Source organism: Mustela nigripes, chromosome 12 (genome assembly GCF_022355385.1).
Source record: "Mustela nigripes isolate SB6536 chromosome 12, MUSNIG.SB6536, whole genome shotgun sequence".
In the NCBI taxonomy this organism is placed as follows: domain Eukaryota; kingdom Metazoa; phylum Chordata; class Mammalia; order Carnivora; family Mustelidae; genus Mustela; species Mustela nigripes.
Window position 1 is genome coordinate 145,182,220 of NC_081568.1, and position 17,272 is coordinate 145,199,491.

At 40.9% G+C, this 17,272-nt stretch overlaps 1 protein-coding gene across 4 annotated transcripts in view; it reads right to left on the minus strand.

Moving 5' to 3' along the window:
- Positions 1 to 17,272, minus strand: part of KCNN2 (potassium calcium-activated channel subfamily N member 2) — a 460,896-nt gene that overhangs the window by 220,229 nt on the left and 223,395 nt on the right. The gene's annotated exons all lie outside the window — the stretch shown is intronic.

The window sequence follows — 17,272 nt, forward strand, 5'->3', positions numbered from 1 at the left end:
GCATGTCATTACTAAGACAGAGATAATACCTAGCTTCGATACCGAGCTGGAGGTGTTGCCAACTGCTAATAGACATTTGTCTCCTGATAGTCTAGAGGTATTTTAATACTAAAACCACCATTTTTTTCTAAATCTGTTCTTCCTACTCCCCATTTTAGTAAAGGACACTTTCATCTACACAACTTGCCCAAGCACTAGAAACTCATGATCATCTTTATTTCATTCCCTCCCTTGTGAAGTGGTTCTGCTGGTTTTATTGGTCAGCTAAAAGCCCTGGAACAATATCTCCCTCCCGCCCCCATCGATTTCATTTGCATGGCTGCTGTTCAGGCTTTTGCTACCTAGAACATGAACTGAAATGTTAACTGTTCTTTTTATTATTTTTTTAAGATTTTATTTATTTATTTGACAGAGAGAGACACACATAGAGAGGGAGCACGAGGGGTGGAAGGGGAGAGGGAGAAGCAGGCATCCCACTGAGCTAGGAGCCCAATGCAGGGCTCTATTCCAGGACACTGGGATTGTTATATGAGCCAAAGGCAGACGTTTAACCATCTGAGTCATGCAGGCACCCCAAGAAATGTTAACTATTCTTGCATTTTAGTCTCTGCCCATGCAAAAATGTTAGTTTCCTGGGATGCCTGGGTGGCTCAGTCAGTTAAGCATCTACCTTCAGCTTGGGTCATGATCTCAGGGTCCTGGGACCAAGCCCTGCACCCTGCATCGGGCTTCCTGCTCAGTGGGAAGCCTTCTTCTCCCTTTCCCTCTCCCTCTGACCCTGGCCCCTCCATTTATGCACGGGCTCTCTCTCTCCCTGTTTCTCAAATAAATGAATGAAATCTTTAAAAAAAAAAAAAACTGTTTAAAATGTTAGTCTCCCTCAGAATTTCAGACTCTCCTTTTCTCCCTTAATCAGGTCTTCATATGTTCTCTGGATGATCTAATTATTTTTCATAAGCTCATTTTCTAATTGATTCTCTGACAACTCCTAAATTAATATACTTATTCTTGGAAGTCAAATTTCACAAACTTAAGACTAGTTTGTTGAAGATCCTTGCAAACATCTCTAACTACTTCTCTGATGTCTACGTGAGCATGTCCACAACTGAATCCATTATCTTCCATCCTAACACAGCTGGGTCCTTATGAATTCCATCTCCGTGGGTGGCACATAATCTACACTGAGATTCTCATATAAACTCTGTCACTGCAGGTGGATTTATCACAAAGCTAAACTGGGTGAAGCCTGGCAAATTTTTACAGTTTTGCATTATTTTGTATCCCCCTAACTGTATATGCTTCAGGCTCTTACAAATCAGGATCCCTCTCTGCCTCCAATGAATCCCTTATATTTCTCTCTTAAATTTCACCTAGGAGAACACTGAGTCTTTATTTTACTTTACATAGAATATTTAGACCTATTTCAGCCCTTCCCATCTTTTCCTGTATAATGTAGTAATTTCAGACTTGACCATTAGTTACCTATAAAAAATTTCCTAGTGATCTTCTCATCCTCAATTTATGTCAACAGACTTATCAACCATAAAACTTGCAACTGTTGATTCAAAATAATATTAACAATCATCATTGTCATCATCATCCCACAAACATCACTTTGTGAATTTACTACCTAATTCTCATCTACTTTTTTAGGACAAAATCCAGGTTCCTTAGGATGATATTTAACAACTTCCATGAAATGGCCTCATTTATTTATCATTATTTCTCAGATTCTTCCTTAATTATCGCAGTCCTGTGTTTATATTCTTGAAATGCTACATACCCTCCCAGACCACCATTATTTTTGCTTCCATGAGTTTGCTCGAATTTTCCCCACTAATTGGAACTTTCTGTATGTTCTACCCAACTGTATATGTCTGCTCAAGCTGCCATAACAGAAAAAGCCCAAGGGGATAAGCAGTAGAAAAGTATGTCCTCATGGTTCTGGAAGCAAGAAGTCTGAGATCAAGGTGCCAGCATGTTTGGTTCCTGGTGAGGGCTCCCTTCCTGGCTTGTAGATGGCTGCCTTCTCTCTGTGACCTCATGAGACCTCTCCTTGTTGCATGTGTGTAGAGGTAAGGGGAGAGAGAGCTTCTGGGTGTCTTTCATAAAGACACTAATCCTCCTGGATCAGGGCCCCTATGCTTATGACCTCTTCAAACATCATTGCATCTTTCCATAATTTCTAACATTTCCATTTTATTATTTCTTACAATTTCCAGCTCTATTGATATCAGTCACCTGATCATGGATGCTGTTTACCTTTCCCACTAGAAATTTTTTTAAAAAATATTTTTACCTTTTTCCCCCTGGATTATACATTTATATTTTTTCAAATTTATTTTCTTAATAATCTCTATGTCCAACATGGGACTTGAACTCAAAACCCTAAGATCAAGAGTCATATGTTCCACCACTAACCAGGTGCCCCTCAACTAGAACTTTTAACTTTTTAATCTGCTTATAAGTGAATTGGCTATTTAAAATTTCCCAGGCTTCAACATTCTCACCATCAGAAAATGAGGATAGCCATACTCAATACAAATGTAGCCCTTTTCATTAGATGCCAAAATGAGATCACTTCCACTAAATAGAAAAACTTCCAAGTGCCAATTATCTAATTAATTAAATGTAACTTTATTAACAAAAGCCAACAATAAAGAAATTTGAAGAGATTATTTTAGAGTATAATAATTTGCCATGAAAAGAGTAAATACTAAAACTTCTCTCTGTCATCCAGAAAGCTCTAGAATGGTGGTGCTCAATGTACTCTACTACTTTGAAAGAGTGAAAATATTTTGTTCTTATGTTTGGACACTGATAAAGGAGCTTAGATATATGTGTTAAAAGCTTACATATAGGGGCACCTGGGTGGCTCAGTGGGTAAAGCCTCTGCCTTCGGCTCAGGTCATGATCGCAGGGTCCTGGGATCGAGCCCCACATAGGGTTCTCTGCTCAGGAGGGAGCCTGCTTCCCCCCACTTCTCTCTCAGCCTGCCTCTCTGCCTACTTGTGATCTCTGTCTGTCAAATAAATAAATAAATAAAAATCTTAAAAAAAAAAACTTACTTAAGGACATAAAAATAACTAACACTTATTTATGGTAATAAATGTCATGTATCATTCTAATGGCCTTACATATATTATATACATTAATTAGTTTACATTAAGTTCATAATTTCTCAATTAGGTAGGTACTATTATTATCCCCAGTTAAGACATCAGGAACTGAATTGGAATATAGAGAGATAAGTGCAGAATAGGGATTCAAACTCAGGTAGTGTGACTTCAGTGCCCACATTCTTAACAGTCTTCAAAGCCTGTGGAAATCATAAATGTGAAAGGGTGTTACAGGGGAACAGTAACCTATCCCTTGCATTTCCAGTTAGCGCCAAACATGGGAAATGCCCATCTTTTTGCCCACTGCTGGTATAACTGCCCAGAGCTCCAGGGTGAAGTTCATCCATAAATTCAAGTAGTGAATACACTCTCTCATGCTGAGACATACCTGCCTATGTTCACTGAACACACCCAGGAAGTTCTCAAACCATACTTGGATGAAGGCCAACAGGACTACAGATGGAGACCTCATCAGTTACCAACACTCAACTGTCTAGGTCTGTTTTCAGTGAGTGACCCATGAAAAATCATGACACAGCTGATGAAAATTCACAACTTAAAAAGAGAATAGCAAGCTGCACAAACAGAAAAATCATAGCTTGTCATGAAGTTGAATTGGTCCTGGAAATGAGTTTTTTAAACAAGTCTAATTATTATACACAGAGAGAAAAGCACTAGACTTCTTTTGAGAAAGGCAGGCTAGGTAATTTGTACTAACCCTTTGTTGAGGACCACTGAAAGGGTTGGTAAAGAGCAACTAGAGATCCTAATTAACACCAAAGACCCAACAAGATAGGAAATTTCTTGCTGAGAGGACAATGCAAAAAGAGATGCATTAGAGACCTCCTTTTCAGGGGTATTTGCCTGCATAGGTGAGGCAACTGAAAACTGGAGTTCTTTAAACGGAGAAGGAGGGAGGTACCAAGGACACCAGCAGTCAGCTCTACCCTAAAATAATATTCCCTCTTCCCTAGGTGTCACCTTTACAACAATTTGCCTATTCTTGGGGAAAGGGTTAAGGACAAGCAGATCTTTCATGGAAATTTTAGGAGCTGGAAGGACAGGTCTGAACTTGGTGCCGACCAAAGGCTACTAATGCAGCAAATACTCCACTTGTATAGAGAGAGCTTCTCTCTTTCTCTCTTTTTTGTTTTGTTTGTTTGTTTGTTTGTTTTTAAAGGTGAGGTGAGGAGCACAGGGAGAAACAGAGTCCCTACTGAGCAGAGAGCCAAATGCGAGACTTGATCCCAGGACTCCAGGACCATGACCTGAGCCCAAGGCAGATGCTTAACTGATTCAGCCCCACTGGCATCCTAAGAGCAACACTTCTTAGTTGTGGTACTTTGACAGGTCAATGAGATTGCCCAGAAAATCTTCAACCCTTGATCCCATACTGCTTTCACTCTTAGGAAACTGTCATGAAAAGACAAAATTCCTCCCTGGTAGAAGATTTATTCTAAGTCCCACAGTCTATCTCAAAAATAATTTTTCAAATAAAATTTCCAGCTAACAACAAAAGACTATATGACAACAACAGTCAAAATCATTACAAACTATAGATGAAAGAAACAAAGTCCAGGTTTAGGCATCAGTGTCAGAAGGAGAAATGAATGCCGTTTTAGTGGCTATAACCAATGAGATATAAACTGAAATTAAGTATGTCAATAGTATTGGAAAAAGTAAAATCTGACATGGAAGATTTGGAAAATAACTTAAATTCATAGAACTGAAAAATACAATAATGAAGTTAAGAACTTAATAAATGTTTTCAACACCACCAAAGAGAAAATGAAAAAAACAGAAGATAGAGCAGAAGAAACCAGCTTGAAGAAAGTGTGGAGAGACAAAAATATGGGGCATACCACTGGACAGGATAAGTCACATAAAATAATGTGGTCTAATATATATTACTTGGAGTTCCAGAAGAAGGAGAAAGACAAATGAGACAGAAACAATGTTTGAGAAGAACTGATATTTGAATTGAGTCTTTATAATGAAATAATATAAGTGTGACTTTCCATGAGGGGCATTCAGCAAGAACTACAGCTTTTTATTCATTCATCCTAAAAATAGTATTATCAAGTACCTGCTCTATCTTGGGCACTCACAATTATGGAGGATAGCGCAACCAGCAGAATAAAGACTCTTCAAAGAGCTTACATATCCTTCTAGTAGAAACAACAATAGATAAATTCTTATATAATATAATGTCAAGTAGGTTTTTTTTTTTTTTTTTTTAGTGTCAAGTAATTTTGGTTGTTCTGAAGGTAATTAAAACCTGAGTAAAAGGACCAAGAGCAATGAATGACGTCCTATTCTAGAGAAGATGCCTATCTTCTATATAAGATGGCCAGAAAGTACTTCTCTAAGGAAGTATCTGAACAGGGATCTCTGTAAAGAGGAAGGAGGCCCAAGAAGATATGGGTGTAGAACACTGCCTAGGAGGGAAACAACAAGTAGAAGGGCCTGGAGGTGGAAAGTTGTTTGTTGTGCTTGAGGAACAACAAGAAGGTCAGTTTGGTAACACTGAGAACAAGAATGAGGACAGAAGTTTAGGAAATGAGGCTGGAGAGGTTGTCAGGGGTCAGGCCGAGGAGAACCTTGAAGACTTTGGATTTGATTCTAAATATCATAACTACCTCTGAAAAGTCCGAACCACGAGACTGGTTAAGATATGCTTTCCATTTCCAAAGGATCACTCTGGCTATGGAAGAATAATAGATTGTAAGGAAGAAAAGGTGGAGACAGACAGAGCCTTTACCAGGCCATGAGCAGTGCCAGAAAAGAAAATATGGTGGCTTGATCCAAGTAGTATCAGCAGAGATAAGACAAAGTAACCAGAAGTCAGTATACATTCTGGCTGTGTTTCCAGTTGGTTCTGGAAATGGACTGAACATGAGTTAGGAAAGAAAGGGACAAATCAAGTACGACTTTAAGGTTTTAGCAAACAAACTTAGCACTTGAATGAATGGAACATTCCTATTAAAGCCAAGAAAGTAATAAGAAAGACAACATCTATAATTTTTCCACATTATAATGAAGATTTGGGTTTAAACCAATGAGAAAAAAAGGAAAACTATAAATATTAGAAAGCATGAGACATAATTATATTCTTTATACTTAATAGGATATCTACCTAAAAAATCCAAAGAATAAACTGAACAAAATCAAGAAAACTAATAGGAAAATCCTGTAAGAGAACTGGATAGAAGACAAAAACAAAACAAAACATTATTAACATATTTCCTGTAGAGCAGCAATAAAACTTGAAAATACATATGAATAAACCTTAGGAAAAAATGTGTAAAACCTTATGAAGACAATGGCATACTGTCTCATATTGACATGGAAAGGTTCCTAGCAAATGCTAGGAAAAGTGAAAAAACTTTTGTTTTTTCAAGTGAAAAAAATCTGGAATTCATAGCCCAGAATATTTAGTATGATCCCTTTAAAAATCATGAATACAGGCACCTGGGTGGCTCAGTCAGTTAAGCACCTGCCTCTGGCTCCGGTCATGATCCCAGGGTCCCGGGATCAAGCCCCATGTCGGGCTCTTTGCTCAGCAGAAGCCTACTTCTCCCTCTATCTGATGTTCTTTTCTTCTTGTGCTCTCTCTCTCTGTCAAATAAATAAATAAAATCTTTAAAGAAATTTTAAAAATAAAAATCATGAATACACATTATGGGGATTTGTGTGTACATATGTGTATATGTATGTGTATTTAACTGTAGTTAGAGCAAAAATGTAACACTATGAACTGTTGTTGGTAGATCAATGAATCTGAAGAAGCTACAACTTTGGGGAAGGTATTCTCTTTTCTGAATCCATATAGGTAAGTATTATTTACAATAAGCACTATATGACAAAAAATTATTTTTATAGAAAGCATAAGCAAAATTCCCATTAATAGCCACATAATATTTGGCACTTATTAAATACCAGATAATACACCAAAAACTTGCAGCACCTGGGTGGCTTAGTCACTAAGCATCTGCTTTCAGCTCAGGTCATGATCCCAGTATCCTAGGACAGAGTCCTGAGTCGGGCTCTCTGCTCAGCAGGGAGCCTGCTTCCCCCTCTCTCTCTGCCTGTCTCTCTGCCTACTTGTGATCTCTCTCTCTGTCAAATAAATAAATAAAATCTTTTTTTAAAAAATATGATTATCCAGGCTTATGACAGCGGTAAATGAATTTCCCCCATTTTACAGGTGATAAAATTCAGACAAAGGGGAAACTGCTTAAGTTCGGACGGCATGAAAGTGGCAGGGTCGGGGCACCTGGGTGGCTCAGTGGGTTAAGCCGCTGCCTTCGGCTCAGGTCATAATCTCAGGGTCCTGGGATCGAGTCCCACATTGGGCTCTCTGCTCGGCAGGGAGCCTGCTTCCCCTCCTCTCTCTCTGCCTGCCTCTCTGTCTACTTGTGATCTCTCTCTGTCAAATAAATAAATTAAAAAAAAAAAAAAGAAAGTGGCAGGGTCAATCTTGGAATGGAAACAGGTGGATTCAAAAGTCCATGCTTTAAACAAAAATACTGTTTCTTACAGCATTGGTGGGAATGCAAACTGGAGTAGCCACTGTGGAAAACAGTATGGAGGGTCCTCAAAAAGTTAAAAATAGAGCTACCTTTTGATCCAACAATTGCACTACTAGGTACTTACCCAAAGGATACAATCATAGTAATCTGAAGGGGCACGTGCACCCCAATGTTTATAGCAGCCATGTCCACAATCGCCAAACTATGGAAAGAGCCCAGAAAGGATGAAATCGTTGCCATTTGCAATGACATTGATGAAACTAGAGTGTATTATGCTAAGAGAAATGAGTCAGTCAGAGGAAGACAAATACCATTTGATTTCACTGATTTGGAATATAAGAAACAAAAGAGATGAACATAGGAGAAGGGAAGGAAAATCAAAATAAGAGGAAAACAGAGAGGGAGGCAAACCATAAGAGACTCTTAACTCTAGGAAACAAACTGAGGGTCACTGGAGGAGAGTGGGTGAGAGGGTGGGGAAACTGGGTGCTGGGGATTAAGGAGGGCACTTGAAGTTATGAGCACTGGGTGTTATATACAACTGATGATTCACTGAATTCTACCTTGGAAACTAATAATACAGTGTATTAATTAAATTGAATTTAAATAATTTTTTTTTAAAAGCTGAAATGAGATTAAGAGTCAGCTGCTGAACAGACTGAGCCACCCAGGTGCCCCAGATTAACACATTCTTATGAAGAGCCTACAGTTACCCAAGAAAAATACCAAATCGAAATTAACCAGGAAATTAACTTTGCCTATGTTCTTCCGGAAAAGTCTGAGTAACCCTCAGTTTTATTTATTTTTTTTAAACTTAAACTAATAAGTAGACATTCCTCCAAATTCAGATTCTAAACCAAAAATAGGAAGAATGATTGTTTTCACTATTACTAAAATAAAACCTAAAGCAATCAAATTATTTTCCACCAGGAATTCTGTCTCTTTGTGTTTTATTGTCTGAAGGGCAGACTTTTATTCTCATTGGGAGGTAAGACCTTACCATGAAGCAGATTCTAGCTGAGAGTCACAGACAGACTTCATGGAGTCATCAGACAACCTGTAAATGTGAATCTCTTATCTAAGGAGATGATCTATAGCATTTTTAGCAGATCTAGAACAACAACAACAAACAAACCAAACCCAAAGAGTTAGCATTCTGACTTTACCAATTGGTGAAAAAGTGAAGTCTGAGCTAAGAACTTTAGAGAACCTCTTCATCTGTGTTCCCTTCAGGAAAGTTCATGTGCTAGCTGAGAGAGTAAGCTTGGAAGGTGGGAATGGGAACTGGGAAAATTAACTGAAACTTCTATTGTGCCAAATGCCTTTGGTGAAGGCATTGGTTGTGTGTGGGCCACAGCTTTAGACCATAGAGTCAAAGACAATGCAAAATAATCAGAATAAGTGAATGAGTAGGAGACTGAGAGTTTGAGATTCAGTCCACGTAACTGTAGAATATGGCTTCTGATAGCTTGGAGGAACATGAATGACAAGAACAGAGACATATTAAGGAGAAGAGGGTTCTCATGTATGCAGATACGTCTTATAAAAATAGCTTTCAGGAGGAGCCTAGAAGTTTTTCAAAGTGTTATAGATGAGCTTATAATTTGAGGGCAAATCTTTTCAAAGTGTCCCATGTGCCTCCAAGTCCCTGGGAATCTCTAAGAGCTGGGACAGGGTGGCTTGCCTTTCTTTCCTCTTCTGCACCTGCTACCCTGCCAGTGGAGCACGTCTTCTTGTCCTGCATCCCCACTCTTGAGGTGAATTCCTCACCTTGAGCTCTAAGACAGTAAAAACACAATGTTGCCTAGCTTGGCAGCTCCATCACCAAGAGCCATTTCATAGGGACTAGACTCTATCTGGAGAGAAATGACCCCTGAGATCTGGCTTCTGAAGGCTGGATTCCAGAAAGTGGTGCTGATCTTTTGAGTTCCCAGCAACCCAGGAGGCACCTCTGTGCTTGACCCACTCCCTCTGTTCTTTTGGTTATCAGGTATCACCCACATAAGTACTGATCCATCCTGTGGAAAAGTGAAAGGGGCTGGTGTGGTCTTTGCACAAAGAGGTTCATATTAACCCATGCAGGTGCAAACTCAGAAGTAAAGAGGCTAGTGAGGAGGCACCTACCTGGGTGGCTCAGTCAGTTAAGCATCTGACTCTTGGTTTCTGCTCAGGGCATGATCTCAAGGTCGTGGGTTGGAGTCCCACATCATGTTCTATGCTCAACAGGAAGTCTGCTTGGCCTTCTCCCTCTCCCCATACCCCTCCCTACCAATATGAAATAAATCTTTTTAAAATAAGATAAAATAAAAGACTGATGAGGCAGAAGGTAATAGATGCGATCATAACTTTGCAGCTCTGCAGGCTGTTTTTCTTGTTTGTATATAGAGCATTGGTTCATCTCATAATGGGGGAACTGGAAACCAACTCCAGATAGAAATCAGGAAACGAAGGTAGAAACACAAGCGAATGCATGAGGAATGAGTTGGAACCCTGGGTTGGGCACTTGGCAGGGTTGGCCAAGATGCCTGAGTCCTGGTGAGTGTTAGTGCACACTGTGTGCAATTCAGGAAGCAGACCAGGTGATGCAGGAAATATCAGGAAGGAAGTGATGAGGGTGGGATCCAAAGGAAGTGGCATTTCAGGTGTTTTGGCCCAGCCGGGGAGGGAGCTCCTTGAAAAGGACGTAAGATTCTCCCAGAAAGAAGCAATAGTCATAAAACCTTCTGAAGACAGAAAAAGAAACAGTGGTTTCCCCCACATAAAGAAAAAATGAGTTAATGATAAGATGACTCAAAAGTTCTGCATTGAGACCCAAGTGCCTGAATTAGCTACAATTTACATAACTAAGTCTGACTTAATGTAAATATTAACAGGATCTGAAATTCTTTTTCCTCCTCAAGAGAAAAAAACCTTTGAATCACTATCCAAAGAATAATGCTTCCTCAGGGAAATAAAATGATTCTTATCTAAGAGGACAAAGGAGATTTTAAAAAATTGGTCTGTGCTTCATTAAGCAAAATTATATTTTAAGAAAAACACCACAGTAGAACAGTGAGGATTGGGTTCTCATGTATTCTATCTCAAACTTCAGGGTCACCCACTGCTTTGGGGCTACTCTAATCCCTTGAGAGTTAAGGTGATTTTTTTCCCCTTGATATATAATATCAGGGACATTGTCCACCTTTAAATGGATACTGAAAAAAATGCCATTACCAAGGACAGTTCCACGAGCTGGAGAAGACTCAAGTCTATGGTGAATGGGGGTGAGTGCCAAGTAGATCCAGATATGCCTTCCTGGGAAAGTCTGCCTATGAAATCCTCATTAAGAGAGAAAGAGGGATGGGTGCCTGGGTGGCTCAGTGGGTTAAGCCTTTGCCTTTGGCTCAGGTCATGATCTCACGGTCCTGGGATTGAACCCCAAATTGGGCTCTCTGCTCAGTGCGGAGACTGCTTCCTCCTCTCTCTTTCTGCCTGCCTCTCTGCCTACTTGTGATCTCTCTCTCTCTCTCTGTCAAATAAATAAATAAAATCTTAAAAAAAAAAAAAAAAGAAAGAAAGAAAGAAAGAAAGAAAGAAAAAGTGATCGTGTAGCTTCTTCATACCAGTGACCCAAATGGGACAAAGAAAGGGCATGGTTGGAAATGGAATTCTCACATTGTCATAGAAGTACAGTGTAAGGATATGTAAGTTATTATCCTCAAGGGAAATCACAGAACTTTATCTAGAAAGGGACTGCTGGTGGGAGATGTGAGAAGAATGAATCTGAGGTACATCTGGTGGGATTCAGTTAGCAGAATCTGGAGATACTAGAATATTCTCACCCTTGATTGTTTGCAATGTAAGACACTTGGGTAAAGTATGATTTGACTCATTCTCCTGTCCACCAGTCTACACCCTCCAAGACCCAGGTGTCCCTCCAGAGGCATTGAAGAGGAAATGTGACCTGGGAGGGAAGTCACATGAGTAATGTGAGAGAGCCGGAAGTAACAGCTGTGAGCAGCTCTGGTCCAGAAAAAAACAGATAAGCTTCTAACAGTGTAGATCTGGCACTTTGTAGATGGAGCTTAAGTGCCAATGATCCAGCTTCATTATACCAGGCAGCCTGTACCGAGAAAGATTACTTAGATCTCCCTTGTGTTCTAGCAAACCCTCCAAACAGATGCTCTCTACCCTGAAACTCTAGGGAACTCGGTTCAAAGACCCACAACACCATGAGAGAACATACAGAAGACAGAAAACTGACAGCAGACACAGGGATTGACCATGAGTCCTGTGTGGTTGTGGAGCCTGCAGACTATGGCTGGTCTGAACTGCGATGTGCTCTCGCTGCAACAACACACTGTTCAAAGACTTTAGACAAATTACATGTAGAATATCTCACTGGTAATTTTTATGTTGATAACATCATTATGATAACAACTTGGAATACTGGGCAAAATAGCATGTATTATTAAAATCTGCCCTTTTCATGGGGTGCCTTGGTGGCTCAGTCGGATGAGCACCCACCTCTTAATTTTGGCTCAGGTCATGACCTCATGGTTGTGGGATCAAGCCCTACATCAGGCTCCATGCTCCACAAGGAGTCTACTTGGGATTCTCTCTCTCTGCCTCTGCCCCTCTCCATCACTCACACACTCTCTCTCTCTCAAAATGAATACATTTTTAAAAAATCATTAATAAATAAATTACACGCATAAATATTCATGACCTATTTATTTGGCTCCTAAAAAATCTAAAATCACATGGGTGGTAGTTTGCATTTGTGACTCTCTCTACTTCTAATGGACCGCATGGCTCTAGAGGCCAAAGAACATTTCCTCTTGATGTTGGGATCAGCCCTGTCTTCCCCAATCCCTGCAGGACGGATACAAGAGGTTCTGCTTCCTTTAATCTTCTCCAGGGCTCAGTGTAGAGCTGAGCACAGGGTAGCAACCAAGAAACACCAAGGCTATTTCCCTAAGAACTGTATGCCACATCTGTGATGATGAATGCTGTGTGTCAACTTGGCAGGGCCATAGGGTGCCCCGACCTTAGGGCAAACACTATTCTGGGTGTGTCTTCACAGGCGTTTTCATACGGCAATCACATCTGAGTTGGTTAAGTGAGTAAAGCAGATTTCCTTCCTGCTCCACTAATGTGGGTGGGCCTCGCCCAATCAGTTGAGGGAATGCATAGCCCAACAGTGCTGAGTAGGAAGGAACTCTTCCTGCCTGAGGGTTCTGAGTAGGACCACTTCTTGGGTCTTGAGCCTTCCAGCTTTTCAGACAGGAATTTGTACCATTAGCTCTCCTGGTTCTCAAGCTCTGGGGTTCACACAGGAACTACATGTCTGTTCTTGGGAGTCTCCAGTGTGCGGGCTTCTCCTTATAATAAATCCACACACACACACAGGTGCCCATAACCATCCCCCCACTCCTTGGTTCTGTTTCTCTAGAGAATTCTAACACATGTGTAATATTGGCTAATTTAAGAATGCAATCTTCCACGACATCACAATTTTAAATTTCGTGTATAAGAGGTTAGTTTTCTGAATATTTTTTACAAGCAGTTCTAGAACTGATGAGTTTGGGACACAGCTAAATTCCTCTGAATCTCTATTTGCTCCTGGCAAAAACTGTACCTCCCTCGCAGGGATGGTGTGAAGGACAAAGGAGACAATGCCCAAGAACATATGTGGTCCCTTGAAAGCTCTCTATGGTCCCCAGTTAACGACCATTTAGTTCTGTCTTCTTTACGTACAATGAAACTAAAAGTGAAGTGGTGGACATGGTAAAAAAGATCTAGTCTCATTAAAGAATTTGTATACCGAATTAGGTTTTCAAGCAAGAGGTAGAATCCATCTGACATGTCCTTGGGGGAACTTGTACCACTTGTCAACAGCACACTTCCTGGGACTAGGAGGCAAGGATGTGTGACCTATTGGGTAAAGAGGTGGATGGGGTCCCATGGGTGGAGCTGCCATCATAGATGCCATTGTTGTGGGAGGATTCAAACACAGTATGGTTTCTTGAGACCTGCTGGCTAGTTCAGCCCCCTTTTCCAGGCTTACAGTGCCGTCCCCACTTTGTTTATGGGGCTACCTCTTTGCAGTCTGTTTCTCTTAAAAACACTTTTAAGTTTCTCTTAAAATCATCAGTGACCCCCAAATAATCGCCTAGCATATTTTTCCCATAGATCCATGACCATGATGGACAGGGACTTCTCCTGCACCATCAGTAGGGAAGACGTGACCCAACCTGGTTTCTTTCTTACAACTGTTACTCAACAGTTCATTGTTTTCTGACAAACGCCCCATGACTTCTTCATCTTTATTTCATGAAATTCTGCCATATCAAGAAATGGGTTGATTTCTGTATCTTTACCTCATGCTTTACACTTGGACAAACTAAGTGCCATCAGAAGGAAAGCTCAGAAGTGCCGAGATGATGTGACATGAAAGCAGTAAAACATAATTACAATTTGTACACAGGAAAAATCACCAAATGCATATTGTTAATGATTGTGTCTCAGGTATGAAGAAAATGCATGGAGTTCTAAAAATGATGACAAAGATAGGAACTTCAAGGTCCTAGGGAAAAGATGAGTTGTTTCCAACTATAAAGAGAGAGTCGGTCATTAAGGCTTATTTAGCTGGGAGCCCAAAATATCATTTAATTGGAAAGAGGTTTTTCTAGTCCCTAAATCAGGTTCACAGACACTTCCTCATTAAACTGCATGACACAGCTATGGGGTAAGGAAGGTTCTTGCCATGCCCTGAGGAGACTAGCTCAGAGAGCCCTGCCTGCCCATGCAGCAAGCTCAGGATGGAGGAGGGGACGTGAGGGACATCTTCCCGACTACCCCTTTCCTGAGAAGGATCCCCCTAGTGTTCCCCACACCTCTGCTGGACAAAGGGACACGTGCCCTGTCTCCAGGGCATGGTCCAGTGGGCCATTTTATTCTTCAATCCTTTCACATCTCAGCAAACAGAGTCACTTTTCAGAAAAGGGAGGGTTTCTCACATGAACTGAAGGTTGAAGACTGCATTTTCTGTATTTCATAAACAAAGACTGTAAGAACTAAATGCCATCTGAGCTGTCTTGGTGGGACAGGGCGAGGTTCAGTTTTAGATTGCCCCGAAGAAGAGCTGGGTTGGAGAAACTTCGAGAACTCACCTTAAAGAGAGCAACCCAATCCAGAGGGTGGAGGAGAGAGACCTCTGTGTCAGACAGGAACAAGTGTCTAACAGGCGCTACAGATTCTTAAATACGAAAATAAATGACAAGTTTCTCAGTTCTGATCCCATGAGGGTCAGAAGCTGCTAGGATCACATTAGGTTTTGATGTAGTGGTCAACTGTTCATGATATGCATAGAACACCCAGTGCTCATCACAACACGTGCCCTCCCTAACACCCATCACCTTGCTCCCTCTCCCCTCTGAAGCCCTCAGTTTGTTTCCTGGAGTCCAGAGTCCCTCATGGTTTGTCTCCTTCTCTAGTTTCTCCCCCTTCAGTTTTCCCTCCCTTCCCCTGTCGTCCTCTGCACTATTCCTTATGTTCCACTTATGAATGAAACCATAGGATAATTGACTTTCTCCGCTTGACTTATCTCACTCAGTGCAATCCCCTCCAGTCCCATCCATGTCAATGCAAATGGTGGGTATTCATCCTTTCTTGTGGCTGGTCCATGGTATATATAGACCACATGTTCTTTATCCATTTGTCTGTTGAACAGTATCTCAGCTCCTTCCACAGTTTGAGAATTATGGGACATTGCGGCTATGAACATTGGGGTGCATGTGCCCCTTCTTTTCACTACACCTGTATCTTTAGGGTAAATATTGGCTCATTGAACATAATTAATCAATTAATTTAAAGAAGACCATTGGCCTGACTTCACATACATTCCTTGGATGCTGCATTTCTCTCAGGCTTCTGGGGACAAGAAGGTGTGTGCCTATAGGCACTTTACCCCATGCACACTTCAAACCATCTGTGAACAATTTGTCATCAACAACAGAGCTTTTGTCATATCTCATCTTCCTACCAACATGCATGCAAAGAGCCAGACTAGACTAAAAAGAAAAAGAAAAACCAAGGGTGCATCAGACTAGGAAGGGCAAGCAAGAAAGTGGCCAGGTCTGGACCCAGCAGTTCTGACCCCAAGTGCAAAGACATTTAAACACAATCTCTGCTTTCCATCTACTTTTACTATTTTTATTATACCATTTTTTTTAAAGATTTTATTTATTTATTTGACAGACAGAGATCACAAGCAGGCAAAGAGGCAGGCAGAGAGAGAGAGAGAGAGAGAGAGAGGAGGAAGCAGGCTCCCTGCTGAGCAGAGAGCCCAACTCGGGACTCAATCCCAGGCTCTTGGGATCATGACCTGAGCCGAAGGCAGAGGCTTTAACCCACTGAGACATCCAGGTGCCCCTTTATTATACCTTCTTGAGACTCTCTTTAGACGTAGTTTCTATAAGCTCCAGAATGGGGATGATATTATAGAATCATAATATTTTAGTGTCGGAGAGTAAAGATTATCTTTACTCTCAGTCGGTTAAATGGTGGGCTCTCGGTTTCGGCTCAGCTCAGGATGGTGAGATCAAGCCCCACCTCAGGCTCTGCACTCAGCATGAAGTCTGCTTGAGATTTTCTTCCTGTGCCCCTCCCCCACAACTTGGGCATGCACTCTCTCTCAAATAAATAAATCTTTAAATGAATAAATAGATTTTTAAAAAAGGTTGAAAATATTCACTATTGATAATAGTTTATTTTTAAAAACAGGTTTAACCAGTAACTGAAGCACTTCTCGGGCCCACCATAACTTAATTTTAAATCAACCCTATGAAGAAGTTACTACTATTTTTGCAGTTTTATAGGTAGAGAAACTCTAGCATGGTGAAGGAAATTTCCCAAGATTGTTCAGTATCAGAGCCAGGATTCACTCCCAGGCAGTCTGGCTCTGAAGCCCCAGGCATCCTTTTTTTTAACCACTCTGCTAAATTGACTCTTGAAAAATGTCAGTAAGGCTTCTGTAAACTTTGGAAGTCATCTAACATTCTTGTATTTTAACTGCAATTTGCTTTAATGAACCAAAACATTAATTTGCTAAGTGGCTGGCCTTGAGATATAATTTGCCCTTTTCAGAGTCCGATGATCTTGAAAATCTATACTTTTTCAAGATCAGCTACGAAGAACTCTAGTCGATGCATGGAGTAGAGAGAGGCTGCCTTCTCAAACAGTAAGTTTTTATAAAAATTGCCACACCGAGGGCCACCTGGTTGGCTCAGTGGGTTAAGCGTCTGTCTTCGGTTCAGGTCATGATCTCAGGGTTCTGGGATCGAGTCACATGTGGCCAGCTGGGAGCCTGCTTCTCTCTCTCCCTCTAACAACCCCTGCCCTGCTCATGCTCTCTCTTTCTCTCTCTCTCAAATAAATAAATAAAACCTCCAAAAAAAAAAAAAATTGCCACAATGAGAAAGGCTGGTTAGGGAATAATAATGCATAAGGATAGCACCAAGTCCAACTGGGAAACACAGATGGCCATGAACAAGCTGCCAACGCTCGGATATTATAAACTGAAACCAGAATCTCTTGAGGTGTGGGCTAGATCTTGCTGTAGCCCCACTCTGAGATGTC